The following is a 15,934-nucleotide window of genomic DNA, read 5'->3' on the forward strand; positions in this document are numbered from 1 at the left end:
CATCAAGAAACTTGAAGGTCACTTCACCACCAGTGATGTAGGCAGGCCCATGTCCTCTACTATGTTTCCTGAAGTCAATACATATTGAAGTATTGAACAGGTGACACCAAGGTTAGATTTTAAAATATCCTCAGTTTTAATGATTTTTAACAGAGAATGTATCCTAGTAGCAGATAGCCTGACCATTTGAACACAGGACGAGGCAGAGAGAAGGAAGAATGTGTAGAGTGTTGTATTAAGGCAAGTTCAGAGCAGGACTGAGCTTGGTCTTGATAAAATATACAAAAGGAAAAAGTTTCAATGAGAATAGAGATAAAAAGATAAATGCAAACACTTCCCTTCATTCCCAGGACATTAGATATAGTGATTTGTTGAATCCAGGAAGAAAGAGCAAGGTCCAACATTTTTGTATCTCCTAAATTATCATAGATCATAATTGTTTTCCAGATAGTTTGACCTTCATGTCAGAGGTTTCAATGCGATCAACCAATTATTTGGATAGATTCAATGAGAAAATATAAATATATTTTCTTCAAAACATTTTTATAACAAGGTGGATTCTGTGATCCTGAATCAGACAAATTAGCAAATTCCAAGTTTGAGTTCTGGTCCACACTGATCTCCTTTGTGAATCTCATTTCTCTGAAAGAACACCTTACCCAAGCCCCACCCCAGTAACCCCACACATTTATCATAACTAATTCACCTAACCTACACATCTCTGGCTAAGTGGCAATTTGGCATGGCCAATCCACGTAAGTTACACATCCAGAGGAAAATCCAGGCAGACATGGGGAGAATGTGCAAACATCACAAAGACAGTCACCTAAGTCTGGAATTGAATGCAGGTCCCTTGCACTGTGAGGCAGTAGTGGCACCCCATGTGCCACTATGCCATTCATAATACAATTTGTCAAATGGTAAACACCAAGGAATATTACTGTCAAAAAATGTTCTGCGTTCTTGGTGGATTTTCAGGTTTTTTCCCAGAAAATCTGATAAGGCCTCTGTGATTAGTTGAAATTATATGAAAACTTAAAGGTTGAAGGCTAATGCCATCTTGACTGGGACAAATATTGTTAAAGTGATTTGCATGTCAGGCTGGAGGATTGCGAAACATTACCACTGTGCCACCCTATGTTATTTGTGAATGTTCCTATGAAACATTGAGATAGTTTCCTATGTTATAAAGGTGCTATCAAAGTGTAAATTGTTGTTGTTGAGGGGAAATGGTAGCCTGAAGCTTATGAGTGGAAAAACCATCCAAAGTTACCATGACTGATTGCTATCCAATGACTACAAAGTGCACACATCTGGACAGGATTTGGTTCAATTTCAATGTCCTTCATGGTCAGAAAATCTGGCAAACAATTAACGTGTGGGCAAACACTGGGGAATGGCCAGCAGCACAATGTACTGCTGGGCTGCAGGAGTCTGTGGAACAGAACCTCGAAGGAATCAGCCCTCTCAAGCTGGGAAGGGGAAGAAGACAGATATGAATTGGAACTCACATATGTATTAAAAACTCACTCCTGAAGATAACTTCCCTATCAACTAGAGACCACAAGAGAGGAAGGAGAATTGGAGGGACAGACATAAAGGAGTTAGTAAAATATAGCTTCTTGCAATGATTGTCCCTGGTCCCCATACCCTCAATGCAAATGACTGACACACAGCACCTCTTGTCAATAAATAAAATTAAAGCAGCATGGTGGCACGATGGTTAGCACTACTGCCTCACTGCTGCCTGGAACTCGGGTTCAATTCCCAGCTTGGGTCACTTTTGCGTGGAATCTGCACATTCTCCCTGTGTCTGCATGGGTTTCCTCTGGGTGCTCTGGTTTCTTCCCACAGTCTGAAAGACGTGTTGGTTAGTGCATTGGCCGTGCAAAATTCTCCCTCAGTGTACCTGAACAGGCGCCAGAGTGTGGCAACTAGGGGTTTTTACAATAACTTAATTGCAGTGTTAATGTCAGCCTCCTTGTGAAACTAATAAATAACTTTAAGCCCCCAATCCACCCCACTACTTGACACTGTCCATTTTCGTGGATGTTTATCAGATACAAGAGTACCCATCACATTCTAAAATACACCCAGCCTGTCCTGAATATTAATATACTACAGAAATCATCAAGAAAATAGAAAAAGAAAAAGTCATATCAATATCAATAGAATTGTTCACCAATTTGGTGTATTTGTAGAGATGGACATTAGAGGCATTGCCTTTATTTTTTTTAATACATGAACGTGCAATTTCTCACTCCGTCTTTTTTTTCTTGCCACCCAGAGTCCCGAGATTGGCATCGTGGGTACCAGAGGGAGGGGAGGGGAGGGAGGGAGGCTGGGGCAGCAGCCCAGAATTAAAATCGTGAATCCTGCACAGATCGAATAATTTATGCATCAAAGTCTTCACAAATAAAGGCTAACTAACCCCCACCCGGGGGGGTTGAATCTACCACCCTGCAGCACAGAATTTCCGCTCATTCACTCGTTAGGAATGGCAAAAAAAACAGATGCGAGGAAAACTCCCATTGGCTGTGCCAGGCTTGTCGTACTGCACAAGGACCTTTGATTGCTGCCCCTTCCAGTAACAGCGAACTGTTATTTGTGGGGTTGGAGATGAGTCACAGAGGGATTGAATAACATACAGATGCTTAACAATAGACGTGCAATTTTTTTTTGACGGAGGGGGGAGTTCCATACAGGGGAAAGGTGCGTCCTCGCTATTCAAGCGCAGGTTGCTTTTAATGAGGCCGTGTTAATTAGCTGCAATGATTAGTTCCTCCTTCTGCCTTAACTCTGTTCCTCAAATCTAATGTTTCTCTGGCTGGGGGAGAGAACGCTATCTCTTAGAAATTGAACTTTTTTCTGTTTCAGCACAGCTCTTCCAATAGTTACCCATTAATGAGAGTCTTTTTCCCCCCTTCAATGAACTCACTATCCAATCCTATAAAGGTTATTCTTTTAATGAAAGGGTTTATTCTGGTGAGGCAGAATTTGGAAAGCTGTACATTGGAGTCAGTTCAATCTTTCATTATCTATTACCCTCTTTACTATCCCTGCCCCACGCCCCCGCATCTCCCATCCAGAGGTGCAGACTGTTGTTGGGATATTGCTCCCGAGGTATTAGCAGTCCTGTGGCACTTCACTCAACTGGCTGTTTCTCCTCATTCTAGCCTTCGGGGTCAATTTTAACCCCCAGTGGGGAGACCAGTCGGTTGGTTTTTCGTCTGCCCGCGCCAATTTTAACCCAGTACGTGCCTTATCGGATTAAAGAGAGCACTTATTCCCTCCCCCCGTCCCCACAAAATGAACCAAATCAAAACTTTTAGGACCTCGACACATCCCTAATCTGCTTCTCTAACTTGCTTTAGTCTGACAGGAAAGTGGCTTCTTCACTCGGACCTGGTTTAACTTCAGTACAGCCCAAATGTCCTTTCATGCAATCCCCAGAAAGCATATTTAAAGAAGGGTTAGCATTTTTGGCTAAAATTACGCGTCAGATCAAGCTCAGGTGCCATTGCCTCTTCTTGTCAGCTTGGACCTTGTCGGGTCAATGAATTTGATTCAGTTTGAATCTGAATTGGTTTTTTGGAGCAAGAAAGGAGATGGATTAAGGAGTTCTGAGCATTGGTTTTGTAACTTTAAGAATTGAGTGTTTTTTTTAAGAAGGAGCCCAGCCAGCTTCTGTGTTTGCCGAACGTTGGAAAGAGCGACGTGAAAATTGTACACAATGGGAGCCAGAGGATAAACAGCAAGGGGCATTTTAACTATTTACTAGCCTGTAGAAATGGTCCTTCCCCTTCCATTCCCATGAATGCCGAATGGCCTATTCGACTGCATGGGACAATTTTATCCTTAAATCAACATCTAATCGTGCACCTTTTCCTTCTCCCAGCTGGGTCACTGGGGTGATCAGACCATGTAGCTGATACTTATCTCCTGTCATTACAGTAAGCAAGCTCTAACACCTGATCTGTTCACGCAGACAAAAGGACATGAACATTTTAACCGCTCTGAATCTCTGTCACAATTTCCGATTAAAACTTTTTCTTTTGTCGGTTCTGAGAGTCACCGCATGAGGACTTCCAAGGCAAGCGTTAAACTACAAACGGGTCAACTACAAACAAAAAGTACCCTTGTGCTGTTCCATCAAATACTCAAGGATAACATGAATTAGATATGGAATAAAACTCCCTCTACGCTGTTCCAGCAAACACTCATGAGTTAAGTGCAGTATGGATTAGATATAGAATAAAGCTGCCTCTGTGCTGTTCCATGCAGCATTCCCGGGTCGATGCAGGCTTTTTAGACCATAAGACATAGGAGCAGAATTGGGCAACTGGGCCATGGAGTCTGTTGCACCATTCGATCAATGGCTGATATTTTTCTCATCTCCATTCTCCTGCCTTTTCCCCATAATCCCTGATCACCATACTAATCAAGAACTTATCCATCTCTGTCTTAAAGACACTCAATGACCTGGCCTCCACACCTTCTGTGACAAAAAATTCCACAGATTCACCACTCTCTGGCTGAAGAAATTCCTCCTCATCTCTGTTTTAAAGGATTGTCACTTTAGCCTGAGGTTGTCTCCTCTGATTCTGGTTACCTAGCCCCTGACCATGCAGCTTGGTGTAATGGCCTCCAGAGAGTATTTCCTACTGGATCATTCAGTGGCCACTTTAAGTGATAAAGAAAGATTACTGGTGCCGAGGAGGAGGTGGATTGAAACAACCCAGTCAATAGAGAGAGAGAGCTCTGTTTGCTCTCAGCAATCTGAATGTGAACCTAAGTCCATGTGTAATGCTTTGAATCTGTCAGTCAATGGAGTGCCAGTACCACAGTGAACACATCTTTATAAAACCCTCTGGAGCTCAATGGAAGGGGTTAAAAAGAATGCTTGGTTCCAGATTGAACCCACCTCTAAGTATTCCCTCCAAGGCCCCAGGCATGCTTTGTTTTATAATTATAGGTTAGTCAATGGGCAAAGCTCAAATTTTTAGGATTAATATCTAACTCTGTGTTAGGTACAAAAATAATGGAACGGATCAACTCCACCCACTGAACAGGTTTTTCTCCACCACCTTTTCTTTTGACAATGAGTGAAACATGTTTTGCACATTTTTCTCATCTGCTGAATGTGTCTCAATAATCATCATTGACATGGAGGGGGAGAGGGTCATGGGACAATTCAATCACAGGAAGGTCCTGCCAGAACAAGGAGAAATAGCTCAAGCTTAATTTGACCTATTCCCTCCAGTCAGGCCCAAAGCACTTTCTTCCTACTTGAGCTTGTGACAATTTTGATTGCTCAGGTGATGGGTGGCACAATGGTTAGCACAGCTTCCTCACAGCGCCAGGGACCTGGGTTCAATTCCAGCCTTGGATCACTGTTTGTGTGAAGTTTGTACATTCTCCCTGGGTTTCCTCTGGGTGCTCTAGTTTCCTCCCACAGTATGAAAAAATCATAGAGTTTACAGCATGGAAACAGGCCCTTCAGCCCAACTTGTCCATGGTGCCCTTTTTTTAAACCGCTAAACTAATCCCAATTGCCCACATTTGGTCCATATCCCTCTACACCCACCGTACCCATGTAACTGTCTAAATGCTTTTTAAAAGATAAAATTGTACCCGCCTCTACTACTACCCCTGGCAAATTGTTCCAGATACTCACCACCCTCTGAGTGAAAAAATTGCCTCTCTGGACACTTTTGTATTTCTCCTCTCTCACCTTAAACCTATGCCCTCTAGTTTTAGACTCTCCTACCTTTGGGAAACAATATTGACTATCTACCTTGTCTATGTCCCTCATTATTTCACAAACCTCTATAAGGTCACTCCTCAGCCTTCTATGCCCCAGAGAAAAAAGTCCCAGTCTATTCAGCCTCTCCTTATAACTCAAATCATCAAGTCCCAGTAGCATCTTAGTAAATCTTTTCTGCACTCTTTCTAGCTTAATAATATCCTTCCTATAATAGGGTGACCAGAATTGCACACAGTATTCCAAGTGCGGCCTTACCAATGCCTTGTACAATTTCAACAAGACGTCCCAAGTCCTGTATTCAGTGTTCTGACCAATGAAACCAAGCATGTCAAATGCCTTCTTCACCACTCTATCCGCCTGTGACTCAACTTTCAAAGAGCTATGAACATGTACCCCCTAGATCTCTTTGTTCTGTAACTCTGCCGAATGCCGTACCATTAACTGAGTTAAGTCCTGCCCTGGTTCAATTTGCCAAAATGCATTACCTAGCATTTGTCTAAATTAAACTCCATCTGCCATTCATCAGCCCACTGGCCCAATTGATCAAGAACTCGCTGCAATTGGAGATAACCTTCCTCATTGTCCACTATGCCACCTATCTTGGTGTCATCTGCAAACTTACTAACCATGTCCCCTATATTCTCATCCAAATCATTCATATAAATGACAAATAACAGTGGGAAAGATGTGTGGGTTAGGTGGATTGGCCATGCTTAGTATCCCTTAGTGTCTGAAGATGTGCAGGTTATATGGATTAGTCCCGTCAGAGAGTTGGTGCGGGCTCAATGGGCGTCCTTCTGCACTGTAGGGTTCTATGTAATGTAACGGATTGGAGGCCTTCCCAGATACCCAGAAAGGTAAAAATAGGGAAATGAGAATACTGGTCCAAACTGTTTTATTCCCCATTGAGGAGAGACTCTGAGAAAACTGAGGAAACCTCACTGACAGGATGGTATAGGCCTGTCAGAATTCAGTTACAATAATGACTATTTCCAATGTACTTCTTCCATGGGATGTAAAGCAATTTTGGGGGAGGGAGATCATAAAAGACGCTCCATAAATGTAACTTCCAACTGTGTGTGTGTGTCAGGAAGGGTATAAAAGACCAGCCAGAGATTCCACTCCTGAAATTTAAACCGAGGTGCGGATCTTAGGGATCAAGACAGGAGCTGTCTAATACCTTCCCTGGTTGAATGTCCGACTGGCGCTTAATGTCTGGGCTTCCAACATGAAGATGCCAAGGGCAACCTGAGCCTCTCGAACAGGACTCTGTACGAGGGAGACACTGCTGAAGAGCAGCGGGGGGTGGGGGCGGGAGCTGGGGGGGCTGGTGGTGAAACGACTCAGAAATAAAAGCAGGGCAGTAGCATCTATTCTTTCTATTCACATTTTGCTAATGTACAGTTTCTCACAGCAGCGCCTGCAAACCAATGAATTGAGAGACAGGAAAATCGCCAAGAAAACGAAAATACAGATATTGTTTTTTGAAAAAAAGGAGTTTTTTTTGCCTTTGAGATTCAAAGGGGCGGGGGGGAGCAATGCAGGAAGCATCAGAGAATCTTAATAATGAGGTGACGTCGGGAGTCAGGACATACCAAGTGCATATGTCAGTATCCAGGCTGTCACAAACAATCACTCCATTCTAAGCAACCTCTCCAACTCCGCAATTAATGCACTGTTAATGACATTCACTGGAGCCTCACTAAACGTTTGCGTTGAAGGAAATATAGAAAGCACAACAAACGGCTCTTGTCAGGGTCTTTTGAATTTCATCACCCCCCCCCCCCTTCTCTTCACCCAGCACATTCACAGATTCGCCCGCTTCCGAGGCTGATTTAAATAAACTGCCTTCTAATTAAATAGTGTTTGATTCCTTTCCCTCCCCACTACCAATCCAATTCCAAGGTTGCTGAAATGTACTGGAGTATTTTCACTGTGAAACACTGCATGAATACTTTTTTTATATCGACTGTATTAAAGCCTTTGTTTCAACCAGCTTTTTTAAAAAAACACTGCTTTTTGGACAAAGCTGATTTAGTTTATTGCTTCCTTGCCCCCCCCCCCCCCACTTTTTATTTCAGATCTATTTAACCAGCTGATAGGAAGTGTTTCCTTTTCACCTGTATTTACCTCCCCCCGTGGCCTGCAGGTTATGGACTCACTCCGGGGTATGGCAGTGTAATAACCAAAAGGTTTCAGGGACATTAAAAGGGCAACATGCCTGGACACCCCGGCCCTTCAGCAGAGACCACACTTTCTCCCCATATCCTCTAGCACTCTCCTCTCTAAGAGAAACACGCCCATTGTCTTTGGCATCCTCTGATGCCTCCAGGGTGTGTCACCCATGTTGCTGTTCTCCCATCGTGAGGTTAGACACTAGCTGGCTGTAGCCTCTTCAACTCTGGAAGCTCTCACCATTCCTGTCCTTCCTGAAACCCTGTACCTGCGTTTTCCAAACCTGAAACTTATAAAATTCTAACAGGATTAGATTCAGAAAGAATGCTCCTGATGGTGGGGGAGTCCAGAACTAGGTGTCATTGTAGGGTCATTGAGGTGGCACGGTGCTGAGTACTGCCTCACAGCACCAGGTACCGGAGTTCGATTCCTGGCTTGGGTTACTGTCTGTGTGGAGTCTGCATGTTCTCCCTTGTCTACGTGGGTTTCCTCCCACCATCTGAAAGATGATTAGATGCATAGGTCATGCTAAATTCTCCCTCGGTGTACCCGAACAGGGGCTGGACTAGGGGATTTTCACAGTAACTACATTGCAATTTTAATGTAAGCCTATTTGTGACACTAATAAATAAACTTTAATTTGAGGATAAGGGGTAAACCTTTTAGAACTGAGGTGAGGAGAAATCTCTTCACCCAGAGAGTGGCGAAAGTGTAGAATTCACTATCACAGAAAGTAGTTGGGGCTAAAGCATTGTCTGATTTTAAGAAAAAAAAGGTATAAATCTTGGAATTAAAGGGATCAAGGGATATCGGGAGGAAGGTGGGATCAGGATATTGAATTTGAAGATCAGCCATGATCATAATGAATAATGAAACAAGCTGAAGGGCCGAATGGCCTACTCTTGCTTCTAGTTTCTATGTTTCTACCATTCTGTGAAAAGCATTCAGGAGCTAGAAATCTGGCTGATTTTAATTTTTGTTTTCCCCATCTTTGGTCCCAGCATGCCACCGAGTGTTGTACTTCTCCAAGCATTGCCCAAGGCTAAGATTCGCTTTGGGCAATGATCAGCCAGTGCTCCCATAGATGCAGTGTTTTAAAAAGCGAGTATCAAAAGCTCAGAGTCTCTCTGTCAGCTTTTACAACTATCTGGTGAGGTTAGAAGGACACAAGAGCCCGGAACATTCCATGCTCCATTTCGCCCCACATCAGAATCATATCAATCTTGCTCTGCAAATATTACTTTTCACAACTTACTCCCCACTACTTCCAGTCAGTTTAATGCTCTCACAAACTCATCCTAGTCTATTATAAGGGTGGCATGGTAGTACAGTGGTTAGCACTGCTGCCTCAGAGCACTAGGGAGCCAGGTTCAATTCCTGGCTTGGGTCACTGACTGTAAAGTCTGCACACTCTCCCTGTGTATGCGTGGGTTTTCTCCTGGTGCTATGGTTTCCTCCCATCGTCTGAAAGACCTGCTGATAAGGTGTATTGGTCATGCTAAATTGCCCCTTAGTGTACCCAAATAGGCACTGAAGTGTGCCAACTGCAGGGTTTTCACAATAACGTCATTGCAGTGTTAATGTAATACAAATTGACAAACGTTTAGAATTAGAATAGAGTTTATCCAGCATTTTCTGTTTTTATTAGAATTAGAAACCTGCATTCGAGAAGCTCACAGGTTTGAACCAGGATCTGCTCCGTGTTAGCCCATTTCATATGGTGGGGTCAGGGATAAGACAATTGGCCTCAGTGCCCAGATTAAGAGATTAAAATCAGTCTGGATTCCTGCTCCTCATTTGCTACTGCTGAAGTGTGCATGTGTGCCAGAAACAGCTCACCTGATGTTCTTGCTTTGGTTGTTGCATAACCTGTCGACACACCATATGAGCTTACACACGAAGAATGCATACTCAGAGGAGGTACTGGAAGGTGACTGGTATGTAATGCGTCTCCACAATGTATTGTGCAGGAGTAAGACAGGAGGAATGAATTTGCATTCATAAAGTACCTTGTTTGGAATGTGTCAAAATGAATTTCTTTAGAATTGCATGTATTGTTATGGTTACAATGCTGTGCAGCAGTTGTCACTGTAGAGCAGAGATTATGTTGAAAACCTGAAAGGAGCATGATCAGAAGCATTTTCTGTTAATTATTTACAACATGATTTGTTGTGCATGTTTTGCCCAGGTGAGGCAGAAAGCCTTACCATGTAGGACAACCATGAAGGTTGAAAAGAGTAGGTGGAAAGGTGTGGTAGATCAGAACTTGGTGATTAGCTCTTGGTTATTAGTTATTTATGTAGTGATTAGTTGATGCTTAACAAAAGTGTTTTTAAAACTTGCAGGTTGTGCAAAGAGGGGATGAGAGGGAAGGGAGAACTCACAACTCTTGAGGTTCTGGAAAAATGACTGAAAATCCGAGATGTTGTGATGAATCTTAACTTGTAACACAAAAGTGCCTCAAGGACCTGTATCCACGCTGTTATTCTGACTATTTGCACTGTGTTCAGCTATTTTTTAATCCTGTCTTAAGTTTGGTGTTTTTCATTTTGCACAGAGGTGTAACGCTTTGCGCGAGTAACTAATTTACACGTATATCACAGTCTCCATTAGAAATATTTTTTTATTGTCTGATATATTTTCCTTTAAGACAAGCCTTCTTGCATAGACTATCAGTAATGGAATCACAAGTGTCTTTTAATCATGTTTGGAATTTTAAGTTAACCGAGGAAACCTGGACCCCATTGCTGTTTAATGGGAAACAGAATAAGGCGTGTGAAATGTTATACCACAGTTAACAAGTTCTAAAAGAATTTATCAGTTTAAGTGTCGGATGCTCTTCAAATTCTGGCTGAGCAGCCCTGCAGCTTCTGGTTATAGAAAATTGAACGAGTACAATGTGGGGAAGGAGACAGTGTCTGAAATCTCTGCAGATTCATGCACAGACAAAAAGCCCAGTTATTTATGGTATAGACCAGTCACGTAGGCCCAGCCAATGTCGGGTGTTTGAGGGTGGGGGGGGGACACAGGGGAATGCACAGGGGGATGGTGGTGGGATGGGAATAAAGAGTCTCAATAGGCTTCCTCGAAATGGCCGCTGTATCTAGCGCCTGACAATTTGAAAGCGCTTTTATTTTTTGCTTTATTGTTTGGTGGCCTGCGATTTTTACAATAAACATTAGTTATTTCTGAAGGCCTCATCATTGCTTATTAGCAAAGCAGCCAAAACAAAAGGAAAGCTTCTGCATTAAAATCTTTTCCCCCTGGCAACCCCTAAGAACCCCATCACCACCCAGAGATTAGAAGTTGATCACAATCGACGTCGGCGACTCGAATCGTGATTTAGAACTAAACTCGGATTTTGCCCGCGTTTCTGAATCTTTCCCTTTTTGTTCTCTCCTGGAATGCAGCCAACATACAGCAGCAGTGATCGAGCATCTCCACAATGACCTGCGTTCAGGCACCTTTCATTTATTTACCTAACTTTTCTTTTATTCTCCTTGTTCTATAAATCGATGCCAGTTATTTGTCTAATTATTTACAGAAGAAACATAATTTTGCTTCTCTCTGCCTCAGCCCCCATACCCAAAATTTGCTCCAAAGAAATTCAATTGAAGGATACCATGTTTCCCTTCTCTCAAATAATGAACGTATTACACTTTTAGGTGACTGGGGCGGCGCAGTAGCACAGTGGTCAGCACTGCTGCCTCACAGCTCCGGGGACCCAGGTTCAATTCCCAGCTTGGGTCACTGTCTGTGTGGAGTTTGCACGTTCTCCCCGTGTCTGTGTGGATTTCTTCTGGGTGCTCCAGTTTCCTCTTGCAGTCTGAAAGATGCGCTGGTTATATGCATTGGCCGTGATAAATTCTCTCTCCGTGCACCTGAACAGGTGCCGGAGTGTGGCAACTAGAGGATTTTCACAGTAACTTCATTGCAGTGTTAATGTAAGCCTATTTGTGATTAATAAATAAATCAATATGAACATAAAGCTCGTACCACAAGTTCCCCACGCCAAATCCCATTGAACTTGTCCCTATCAATTAAATACAAAACCTGTAAAGTCATCTGTCCAGTTTGCCCATGATTTAAAGTTAAGGCAACCAACAGAGAAATTTACCATTTCTAAAATCAAGTATTTATCTGGATCCCGGCCCCACCGTCCAATTTTCTTCCTGCCTCTCCTGAAGAAGCTAACCATTGCTTAGATAACATGGGTGTTGGTCACCATTCAAATATTTTCAATTTGATTTAATTATTATTGTCACATGTATTAGCATATAGTGAAAAGTATTGTTTCTTGCACGCTATACAGACAAAGCATACTGTTCATAGAGAAGGAAATGAGAAATTGCAGAATGTAGTGTTACAGTCATAGCTAGGGTGCAGAGAAAGATCAACTTAACGCAGGGTAAGCTGTTCTTGAGTCAGTTGGTACGTGACCTCAGACTTTTATATCTTTTTCCCAATGGAAGAAGGTGGAAGAGAGAATGTCCTTAATTATGCTGGTCATTTTGCCGAGGCAGCGGGAAGTGTAGACAGAGTCAATGGATGGGAGATTGGTTTGTGTGATGGATTGGGCTCCATTCACGATCTTTTGTAGTTTCTTGTGGTCTTGGGCAGAGCAGGAGCCATACCAAGCTGTGATACAACCAGAAAGAATGCTTTCTATGGTGCATCTGTAAGGTGTATCTGTGTTAGCAGGTCACTTAAGACGAGACACTTCTTCTCACTTAGTGGCCACAAAGTTATGATCAATAACAGGAACCTTGGTTGCTTTTTCCTTTCTCTCTTCTCTAACTGACACCAGCATTAGCTCATGCGCTTGTGGCTACGTAAAGATCAGTACAGAACAGGAATCACTTCTTGCATGAACATTTCTTACTTATGCTACATCAGCACAACTGGGAACCACGGCTTCTGTGTTAGCAAAAGCCCTGAGTTCCACCACTAATTGAGCTGCAAGGTGCTTGCTGCATAGTACAGTTAGCGCTTTTATTTTACACTTAGTGTGCCATCTGCTGAACAAGCGACGAAAGTGATGCTCATGTAATTCCTTAGGCTTCCTTTTAAACTCAACCAGCAAAATCCTTTCGCTATTTATTAAGTTTCACTCCTCCCATCAGTCACAACAGGTTTACTCACCTTTTGTCTTTCAAAAGCCTTTTTACGGATTGACCAAAATGGTTTTTGTTCACTGTCCAACATGCCCTACCTCTTTTCCAGCAATTTAAACTCAACTTACTTGTTAATCGCACATCAGCTCCCTCTATCAAATGCTAATTAACATATTTTTGTATTCATATTGTCTACCTTGAGTTGGCTTTCCTCGGTCTTAGTCGAGCCAATAAAAAGGTTTCTCCTATCTAAACATTCCAGCAGTGATGATGTTCCAGCTGAAACATCAGTTTGCCCCTTCTTTTCCAGCTGCTGACTTTCTTCCAGGATTTTTCCAATTTTATTCCAGCTTTTTAGTGTTCAGGTTTACTTATTACCACCACATCAGAGCTTACTTCGGTGATAGTTGACTATGGGTGATGACTCTATGGGACGACTCTGTGATCTTTTCTATGATTTATGACTCATGGATTAATATAGTGAGTGGTGATTGAGCAAGGACCAATTTTCTATACAGTGCAAAGATGAAGAATTCATGTTTATATAACATCTTTAAAGATGTCAGGACAGACAATGAAATACTAAAAGGAATGAGACTGCGGTTTATTTGGCATTGCCCCCGGGAATCAAAACCAAAATATTCAAATCTAGCATTTGATCCACAAACGAAGAACCTTCCAACAAGATTCCACTTTTTATAGCTTTCACTTTTAACACAAATCAGAAAAAAAATGTAAATTCATATAGCCTAATTACACTTTAAATGAAAAGGTCAATTTCACTTTAAATATCCCATATAGAAAAGGGGCATCTTAGTGACAAGTAGGCTAACATTCACATTGCAATGAAGTTACTGTGAAAATCCCCTGGTTGCCACACTGCAGCGCCTGATCGGGTACACCCAAGGAGAATTTAGCATGGCCAATGGACCTAACCTGCACATCTTTGGTCTGTGGGAGGAAAGCGGAGCACCCGGATGAAACCCATGCAGACACAAGGAGAACATGCAAACTCCACACAGACAGTGTCCCAAGCCGGGAATCAAACCTGAGTCCCTGGAGCTGTGAGGCAGCAGTGCTAACCACTGTGCCATCGTGCCACCCCATCTTATACAGCCACGATGATTTGCATCATTTCCTGCATCAATGTGATATCCCATAGCTGCACTGTTCCACAATATGCTGTTCTTTGTTAACACAGAGTAGGTTAGTTTTATCCAACAACAGTTTTCACCATCAAGTTTCACAGTTATGATTATCATCAGCAAAACACTTTTATGAATTCTCTCTTCCTTGGCTCACAGCAATCCTGATAGTACAGCTTTCCAGAGTTATTTTTCAATTAATCTTACAAATACACCCAGTTCATGGTTTGGCTCCTTGTAGACAAGCATCCAGCTCTGTATCATTTTCAAGCTACTCACACAGCTTTCCAGGATTTAGACCTATTCAGACAGCCTGCAGTTTCTTCAGGAGGTCCTGTCTCTTTTTCAGGCAACTGACCCCTGAAAGAGATCTGCTTCTTCTCCCAAGAATTCTCAATTTTTCTCTTTCTATCTCTGCTTTCTCTTTGGGTCTGCATCTATGCAGTTATTCCATTCATCCTCTGATCCCACGCACCCCGGATATATTCTCTTCCACCTTCTTCCGTTGGGAAAAAGATACAGAAGTCTGAGATCACGTACGAACTGACTCAAGAACAGCTTCTTTCCTGCTGCCATAAGACCTTTGAATGGACCTACCATATATTAGAATGATCTTTCTCTGCACCTTAGCTATGACTGTAACACTATATTTTGCACCCTCTTTTTCTCTTCTGCCCTGTGTACTCTACGAACGGTATGTTTTATCTGTATGGCACACAAGAAACAATACTTTTCACTGTATCTTAATGCATGTGCCAATAATAAATCAAATCAAATAAAAAATCCTTTGTGACTGCACCCCTTTGTGTCTGCCAACCATACAGTGTCTGGTCAAGCATTGCCAGGTCCTATAGATCAGTATTTCTTATTGTACAGCAAAGTACAATTGGTCATTTTACAATTCATATAAACTCTTAACAATCTTCTTCAAACCTTCTTAAAAATAATTATAAATTCCACAAATATTCTAAAGAACTTACACATTTTTTCTTACTGGACTGCTTCTGGATCAAAGATCATTGTATTGGCTGACTGAATTTATTGATGCCCATATCTCCCAATCAAACTCTTCCATTGTTATACAATAAACTGTGTAATGTCTATCCTTTGACTTTTTGAATTTATAAAGAACACATTCAAAGGACGTCAAAGAACAAACTGATCTAACTTTTATATTCCTTTTCTTTACAGTCACAAGGAAGGAGGACTACTGAACCGAGACAGGATTGAAACAACTTTGAAGCTAGGATGTGGGAAAAATCTGTTTGGAAAATGGTGGCCGAGCCAGAAACTTTGGCTGATAGCTGCACACCAGTCTTGGACTTCTATCCCAATTCTCCCTAGTGATCTTCAGTGGAAAGACTGTGGACCTGTTGCTTTATTTGACTTGATTAAAATTGTCTATGACTTTCAATAATATTAGTTATGTGGTCCGTATCCATTAATGTGGTAAGTCAAAGGTCATTCCAACTTCTTGGACATTCATCATATATATCTTCTCTTGTATTAAGATTCCATCAAGTTATCTTCATAAAATCCATGGAATCTCTACAATGTAGAAGGAGACCATTCAGCTCATTAAGTCTGCACTGACTGGTTGAAAGAGCATCTTATCCAGGCCCATATCCTCATAACCCCAAACATTTACCATGGCTAATCCACCTAACCTACACAATTTTGGGCACCAAGGGGCAATTTAGCATGGCCAATCAACCTAACCTACACATCTTTGG

General features: G+C 42.1%; 1 long non-coding RNA gene across 1 annotated transcript in view; it reads left to right on the forward strand.

The window, feature by feature from the left end:
• Window positions 1-15,563, forward strand: part of LOC145359663 (uncharacterized) — a 192,899-nt gene extending 177,336 nt beyond the window's left edge. Inside the window, exon 3 of the long non-coding RNA XR_013889613.1 lies at window positions 15,393-15,563. This is a non-coding gene — a long non-coding RNA (uncharacterized LOC145359663). The remainder of the gene's footprint in view (window positions 1-15,392) is intronic.
• Window positions 15,564-15,934: the final 371 nt, after the last annotated feature.

The sequence above is a fragment of the Carcharhinus amblyrhynchos genome, chromosome 28 (assembly GCF_965287045.1).
Source record: "Carcharhinus amblyrhynchos chromosome 28, sCarAmb.v2.hapA, whole genome shotgun sequence".
Lineage (NCBI taxonomy): Eukaryota > Metazoa > Chordata > Chondrichthyes > Carcharhiniformes > Carcharhinidae > Carcharhinus > Carcharhinus amblyrhynchos.